Below are 8,965 nucleotides of genomic sequence, written 5' to 3'. Positions count from 1 at the left end.
TCTAGCACTCTTCTTGTGAGTTTTTCTGCATTAAAAAGCTTTCACAACCTTCAGACACGGCCAAAGAGCCCGAAAAACCCATAACAACCATTAGATCCCGGCCGTGAAAGCCTTCGCGAATTCACTTTCACAACTTGCTTGCTTCTGTCTTTCAGAACAATGTTGGAAGACACTCATGTCATATTACATAAAGAATATTTTTTTTAAAAAAACACACCTTTTGTTACCAATAATCAGTAACTCTTGGGCAGACTGTATCCAGTCCTCTTAGAGTGAAATGCCATTTATTTGGAATTTATAAAAACTCTTGATACAAAATAATTGATGCATGTTCTGAAACTATAGCAGTTTTAAGTACTTCTTGCTGTTATTCATGTTTTTCCAGTGGAATACATCATTGCCAACATGAAATCAGCCACATACCATCTTCTGGAAGCAAAAGCAAAAGAAATAAGTGAACTGACAGGATACTACAAAAAGCAAAAACCCCAAACAGCAACATAACAAGAAAAGAGAGAAAAAATATCAAGTCCCTAAACTCAGATTCAGACATCATCATTCTGCCAGCAGACAAAGGCATGCAAACAGAAGAATACAAGGACAAAATTGGGGAATGTCTAGACTCCACCACCTACAGAAAACTGAAACAGAACCCAACCAACAAAATCACAAAGCAAACAAACATGCTGATCAGGACAAAAGGGACCCCCTCACCACTGCAGGAGTATACCGGATACCTTACAGTTTTGGCCAGGTATATACTGGAACCACAAAATGCAGCATCCACACAAGAATCAAAGAACATGAGAGACACTGCAGACTAAAACAACTGGAAAAATCGGCAGTAGCTGAATGTGCCCTGAAACAATCTGGACATGAAACTCTATTTAAAAACACAGAAGCACTGGACAACACCAGGTATCATTATGTTAGACTACACAGGGAAGTCATTGAAATCCACAAACACCAGCAGAGCTTCAACAAAAAAGAAGAAACTCAACAAAGCCTGGCTCCCAGCAGTGAAAAATACAGCCTGCAAAAGGTCAACGAACACTACCCAGCCACAAGGACCGGTGATCATTGCACATAAAAGACTATCAAATGACAACCATCAATCACAGTGACAGATCATCTCCCCCCTTATCACAACAATACACCCATAACAAAACAAAACAATAAATCATACAAAAACCACCCTGATTACCATAACCACCCAATCTTGTGAAAAGGACAAAAAGCTGATCTCATAGCTACAAACAGTCAACTATCCCACACACTATACCAGAACATGGACAGAGTTCTAACTCCTGTCCTCTGAAGATGCCAGCCACAGAGACTTGCAAAATATTAGGAAGAAAAACTTCCAAAACATGCCCAAACAGCTCGAAAAACCTACAATAACCATAGAGAACTCTGCCCAGTCTTAACTGTCTCCTTTAAAAAGGAAATATGATGAATCTGCATGCTTGTTATTTAAGAAAGCACAAACTTTTACTTATAGTAGATGCTTATGTTTTCCTTTTACATAGTTTAGTACTACATCTCCACATGTGTAAATCCAGAAAGCAGAAAATAGAAGAGAGAAGAAAGATAGCTAGCAAAGGAATAACAGGAAGGAAAAGGCAGTCTCAAGGACTCTGAGCTGCAGAAAAATATTCTATAATATTAATAGCAGGTACCAAGTATTATAAGGACATTGTGGTGGTGCGGGTTAAACCGCAGAAGCCTCTGTGCTGCAGGGTCAGAAGACCAGCAGTCGTAAGATCGAATCCACGTGATGGAGTGAGCTCCCGTCACTTGTCCCAGCTCCTGCCAACCTAGCAGTTCAAAAGCATGTAAATGTGAGTAGATAAATAGGTACCACCTTGGTGGGAAAGTAACAGCTTTCTGTGTCTAGTCGTGCTGGCCACATGACCACGGAAACTGTCGTCGGACAAATGCTGGCTGTATGGCTTGGAAACAGGGATAAACACCGTGTCCTAGAGTTGGACAAGACTAGACTAAATGTCAAGGGGAACCTTTACCCTTTACTTTTACTTACCAAGTATTAATTCCCACTGAAGGGAGAAGCGTGCAAGGTAATATTTTTTCAGCATCTAATTGTGTGTGTGTGTGTATTTGTGAATAGATGTGGTTGCCTTTTGAATAGGCCAGAGATTTTATAGCTCAAGCATCTACAGTCCCCATTTAAATGGTAAGTATATTGCTAATCCTACATACGCTTTGCTGGGAATATTGTCTATCGGGACTTCATGCATGAGTCAACATCTGCAAGAACAGTCTTCACATATCTTAAAGTCCAAAGAACCTATGATTGACTTTTAAACATGTTTTCTTATACATAAGTCCTTAGAGCTTCTCTGTGAAACCTCCTATATTTTAGAGGTTATAGGAGGTTAGTTTCCTTAAGACAGGAACAAAGCACAGAAAGGCCAAATAATTCCAATGTTCAACCTGAGATTTCTAGCCACAAAATAAGCTCTTGTGACCTGTAGCAAAAGTTCTTCACAGAAAGAGCAGCTCACACACCCTTCATAAAAAATTGTGTGGTTTCGAGTCACACAAGGCAACAATGTGTCTCTTTACCTTCTGTCTGATTTTCAAGGCTGGCCTTGGATATTGATATAATATTTCTATCCTAATTCTCGTAAACATTTCTGTAGAAGCTTAACATAGGCACAACTTAGGAATTATAGAGTTCTATATTCCTCCTCATTCATATAGTGTGGCAACATTTTTGGAAGGAAATACATGGGCAACATTAGACTAAAACAGCTGCTACAGTAGAAGAAATCAGATTTGTCTGAGTTGGGTGCCCTGAGGACTTGGAATGCTCAAGATGATCGACAATACTTTGGTTTTGCATCAGAACCTATCAAGGCTGCAAACTTCAATCAATTTATATGGTAGCTTAAGCAGCTTAGGTTTAGCGATTAATTAGTGAAATAGTAGCACATTTTAAAATGAAGTAAACAGTTATTATGGGCACACTTCTTCACAGTTTGAAACAATTAGTAACAACAATTTCCCAAGCAAGAAACCTATGTGTGCCTTTTAAGTTCCAGGTATCTAAAAAGCAGTGTCGTTGGAGCCAATTGTAGAAACATTGCGCAATCTCTGTGCCTGTGTAGTTCAGAATTCCTAGTAGGAATAGGATTTTCAAATTTTCCACACTACATATGCCACAATTCTTCCTTCTGGGAGCCCTACCTCTCTTACACACACTTCTTCTTATTTTTATTCTCACGATGACCATGAATGAGACAAGCTAGTTGTTGGTCTAGGTTCACTTAGTGATCCTTGTGACCAAGTGGATATTCAAAGTTGACACTCTCCAGTTTTAGCTGAGCGTTCTAAACAGTACTTTAGACATGGAAAGTCTCCAGATTTTGTGCTGAATTTGGCAGGTCTTAGGTCTCCACAGAATACCAAATCCCCTTCCCAGTGACACCATCCATTGGTCAGATCCTAGCCATTGACGTTTCAAAGTCCGAGGCTAGCCCTGTGGCTTTCCACAAATGTTCACATCCCCTTCCCTTTGATACCTTCATTCAGTGATTCAATTTTTTTGCAAGTTTTTCACAGTCTAAAAAGCTGAAATACCTCTTTTAATAGCATTATGGGCTTTCTGCCAAAATACTCTGGGTCCTATTCTTCTGTTTTGGCCCTAAGCACAAGTGGAGTCCTCAGAACCTCTTAAAAGTGGAGATCAACCCTGCGGCTAAAAAAAAGGGTTCCTGCTACTGCATGTTACCAGAGTGAACAACATTTTTAAGGGTGAATTCTGACCTGTTCCCCTCTTTTTTCATTTTAAAAATAATCTAAGATTAATTCCTGTCCTCTTTCCTTTTTTTCTCTTTATTTGATTTATTTTGTATTTTTCCCATTGCAAAATCATTTAATTAATTAATTGTTATAAATTTTTCTTGAACTTGTTATGTTTTATGTTGTAAGCCGCCTAGAGTGATCAAAATGACTAGATAGGTGGGGTATAAATACAAGAAATAATAAAAATAAAAATAAAAATAAAAATAAAAATAAAAATAATAAAAATAAAAATAAAAATAATAAAAAATAAAAATAATAAAAATGAAAATAAAAATAAAAATAAAAATAAAAATAAAAATGAAAATGAAAATGAAAATAATAATAATAATGATGATGATAACAACAACAACAACAACAACAACAACAACAATAAACAAATAATGTTTAGTGTACTGTGCTCATTTGGTAAAATCTCTCTCACAGTTAAATACATACACTATATGCTGTTTTTGCAAAGCATGTGAGAAGTCTACATAACTGCACATCCAGATAACCACATAGCCAGTAACAACCTGTGGCTCAGATATTTTTTCTGGTATTAAATCAGCAATCTCTGCAGAATGGGGTGAGGTGGGGGAAGGGACTCTTGCCAATCGTTTTTCCTTCCTCCCCTTTCTTTAAGGGGGGGGGAATAGCATTCTTAACATTATGTCAATTCCTCTGTTGGGAATGCATTTATCTTTCAGAGTGTATTTATTGCTCCCTAAAGATGCAGGCTTTGACAGCCCTGGAGTCTAAGGTTCCCTCTTTGTTGACAGAAATCCTCTGACAGACAGCAATTGTGTAAGCTTATATACACTGACCTGGTAATATCTTAACTTTAATTTGAAAAAGCTGCTCCCAAAGTGAAGAAAATGTGCTGCTTCTGAGGAGACCATTTGTACAACCGAATGACACCACTGGTGATGTTGCTTTCCATTGAAAATGCCACAACAGGACTTTGTAGGAGGTATTGTGACTAATTATGGCAAGAATCTTTGATTGTTAATATCAATATTTGTTTGTTTCTATGCTGCCTTCCTCCGCAAAAGGACCCAAGTGTGCTTACATCATTAAAACAGTATTTAAAAGCTAAATCAGTAAGTTTACAAATATTTTAAAAAGACTTAAACAAGTATTAAAATGGTGACTAAGATCATTATTAAAACACATTTAAAACAACAGAGCACCACAGTCCATTTAAAACCCCTTTCAGACCACCAGTCATTTAAAAAAAAAAAAAAGCCTTCCTGAAGAGAATGTTGGAGCCACTGCTGGGCCACGCTTTGGCAGAGTGGCTTGTCTTTGCCTTAAAGAAATGGGAGTGCCTGACCTCCTTATCTATCTCCTGAGAAATCTATATGGGGGACAGGAAGCAAAAGTTGGGAAGAAAGCAATGACAAACCTAGGCAGCATCTTAAAAAGCAGAGACATCACCTTGCCGACAAAAGTCCACATAGTCATAGCTATGGTTTTTCCAGTAGCGATGTATGAAAGTGAGAACTGGACCATAAAGAAGGCAGACCACCAAAGAATTTATCCTTTTGAATTGTGGTGCCGGAGGAGGCTCTTGAGAGTCCCCTGGAATGCAAGGAGATCAAACCTATCCATTCTAAAGGAAATCAACCCTGAGTGCTCGCTGGAAGGACAGGTCCTGAAGCTGAGGCTTCAATACTTTGGCCATCTCATGAGAAGAGAAGACTTTCTCGAAAAGACCCTGATGTTGGGAAAGTGTGAAGGCAAGAGATAAAAGAGACAACATAAGACGAGATGGTTGGACAGTGTCATCAAAGCTAGCAACATGAATTTGACCCAACTCTGGGAGGCAGTGGAAGACAGGGGGGCCTGGTGTGCTCTGGTCCATGGGGTCATGAAGAGTTGGACACGACTTAACGACTAAACAACAAGCCATTTGTGATATGAGCAACATGAGATGTTAATTCCAGCAGCTGCTCAGGAACACCAAAAGGACTTCCAAATGGAACATCAGTACAGGTGGTAGATATCATTTCCTTCTTCCATGGATGACTTGGAAAGGGTGATAGAAATGGATGAGAAGGTAAGTCTCACAAGACAGATGGCCAGTATATACTTGCTACTTAGCTTCTTTTCTCCCTCCCTGCTTCTCCTTGGACTCTGGGAGTGATTTTGGAAGGGCTGAAGGTAGATGGAGCAGTCACAACATATTGGATTTCCTGAATCTTGGCAGTCTTCTAAGTCAGTGGTCCCCAATCTTGGCCTCCAGATATTCTTGGACTTTAACTCCCAGAAATCCTGGCCAGCAGAGGTGGTGGTGAAGGCTTCTGAGAGTTGTAGTCCAAGAACATCTGGAGGTCCAAGGTTGGGGGCCACCGTTCTAAATCACTTATATCAGAGATGGCAAAGCATTTTTTAAGCCAAGGGCTCTACTACATCCCAGGATACCTCTGGGAGGCCCTATAACAAAAAATGAGCAAGGCCGGGACCTCAAGTGGCTGGGATTATTTCTCCCTCCCTCCCTCTCTCACACAATTCATAGACATGCCTCTCAGATGCATTTAGTCCAAATTTGGAAGAGATGCTCTCCAAAGTGATGAAATATAAGTTTGTCATAGTACGTAATTTTCCTTGTTTTGGTTTGCGATTTGACACCATAAGATAACCAACTGAATTTACAAGTCTGATTTGATGGGGAAATGGGCTCAATGTAGGAAATACATTTTTTCTTTTATTTTGACCTCTGTTTATCCTCACAGCCAGCCTATTCTGTTTTCTTTCCTGTGTGTGAGAAAATGGGGCTCCTTGCTTTGAGGGCAAGGATTTTGGAAATGAGAAGTAGTTTGGGAATGGGGGTTCCATTCAGGCTTCAAGCCTTATAGATTACATGCTCAGAGTAGAAGGGCTCATGGTAAGTTCAGTTTCCTTCAAGAGCTACACCCAGTTTACACTGATCCTGACATGAAGGCAGCAGGGTTTGAGACCACTATGGAAGCAGGGTTTTGATCTAAATTCAACAGGGCTGTTTTTATGTCCTCAAAATGTACAGTTCATTGATTTTTCAGTTGTTTTCTTTTATTACCAGAAGTAGTCTTGAATTTATTTTTGTATTTACAGTAGTTCCACTGATCCCTGATACCGGGAAATGCAGCAAATCTTTGCATGTAGAAATAAAAGCAAATAAATCAAAGTACAAGGGGAAAGCTTGGCTTGGTGTTTGCAGGATTTCGTAGCCTTTTCTTCCATGGGTTTCACTGAGCTCTCTTCCCGCTTCTTCACTAACCATGCAACCTTGATTTATCAGCCTTCTGAACAAATAGAACTCTGGATGACCTCCTCTTATAGTTGGGTGCTGGGAAAAATCTTCAGAGTGCTTTATGGGGCTATGAAGAGTCTACATCCAGATTGTACATTGAGTAATCCCAGTGGAAACAAGTTCATTGCTTCGCATCCATTTGTGACACACAGAGAGCAAGAACCTGAAAGCAACACATATCTGCAGAAACATATATTAGTTCTTGACAATTTAATAGAGGTAACCATTCAGAGAATAATAGGAGGGTAAATGATGGCTCCATTAAAAAGTGTAACAATCTTTAGACTTATCCCCGTTATTTCACCTCTTCTTTTTAAATTTTCTTTCTTTTTGAGTGGAAAGAGGCCATGATTATTTTCAAATTTGTATGACATTTGTACTATGCTGTATATTATATATTAAGGGTATGTGAATACCATCTGCTTTGATTCAGTTCAAATGAGTTGTCTTACAACTCACAACCAATTTACTTCAAACCAGTTTGTAGTTTATCTGCTTCAATTTGCTTCAATATGCATCTGAGTATTCCAAAGTATGTATATATATATTTGAATAAAAAACCAAACATAAAAAAAGAAAAAAATACATAAAAATGGGGGATAATAAAGGGTTCTTACCTAAAAGGTGGCGGTGGTGAAATCAAAGCCTTTAATTATTGCTCATCTTCCAGTATACAGGCAAAGATTCCACCAAGTTCTTGCCTTGTAATGAGTCATTACAAAGAACTAATTACTTGCAATCCCATTTCCTAATAACTGATTCATTCTGGCCTAACTGTAGCTTTTAAAAGTTATCTTCATGGTTATGAGGCAGAAACAAAACAAGAATAAAGAGGATAAAAATGTTGTGGTACCTTAAACACTATTTTAATGTGTGCTTTCATGGACAAGTTCACTTCTTCAGGCAACTGACTTATGGACAAATGACTTGTTCATGATTGCTAACATTAAAATATCACAGCTAGTCTTTAAGCTGCCACAACGTTATTCTCTTCTTTATAATTTTTTAAATCTCTGTTTTCTTTTTGCCTGGCATGCTAGCACAGACTAACACAGCTACCTTTTCTAAAACTATAGTTGTGAGGATATCACAAGTGGAGCAGGAATACCACAAAGGTCAAGTGCTGGCTTGTGCTCTGCTTCCTGTTTCATAGCAGATGTTCTGCTGACAGTCAGGTGGACAGGAAGAGAGTGTATGGCCAGCAGCTTGTAGTATTCACATGTCTTCCTTTATAAAGTAACAAACAGGAACAAAGATGGTTACTTTTGACAAATCAGAGAAGCTAAAAGCTACATTTAAAAATAATAACTATTTCAGCAGCTAACTACTTCTACATCTTTCATACTCTAATTATAATTAAGAAGAACTGTTTTCTCTTCCTGTATTATATCAGTAGGAGCTAGGAGGCAATAATCTAGAAGCTTTTAACAGAATACTCTTGTTTTCTCCTGCAGTGACTTTTTTGATCTGTGCCAAGAGCAAATTGAGTTCTCTTTTCCTTCCATCTGAAGAGTTCACCTCAAAGCCAGAGCAAAATCTACACATCAGTATTGTTGTATTTTTACTGTATTTTTTAAATCCACAATAGTGCTCTTACCAATGGGGAAACACACTATCGAATCTGGAGGAAATAAAGATAGAAAGTGTATACTGAAAACCTCTACAGAAAAGACCAAAAGATGACAGACCCCTTTGGAGGGGAATCATATGATGAAGAACCTGCAGTTCTAGAAGGTGAAGTAAAAGCTGCTCTGACAGCACAAGGAAGAAATAAATCACCAAGAGTACAAGAAATAACGATACCCTGTTTCCCCAAAAACAAGACTTAACCTGAAAATAAGTCGTAGTATGATTTTTCAGGATGCT

This window comes from Pogona vitticeps, chromosome 4 (genome assembly GCF_051106095.1).
Source record: "Pogona vitticeps strain Pit_001003342236 chromosome 4, PviZW2.1, whole genome shotgun sequence".
NCBI classification, from domain to species: domain Eukaryota; kingdom Metazoa; phylum Chordata; class Lepidosauria; order Squamata; family Agamidae; genus Pogona; species Pogona vitticeps.
The sequence above is the reverse complement of the archived record's forward strand: the minus strand, read 5'-3'. Positions refer to the sequence as shown.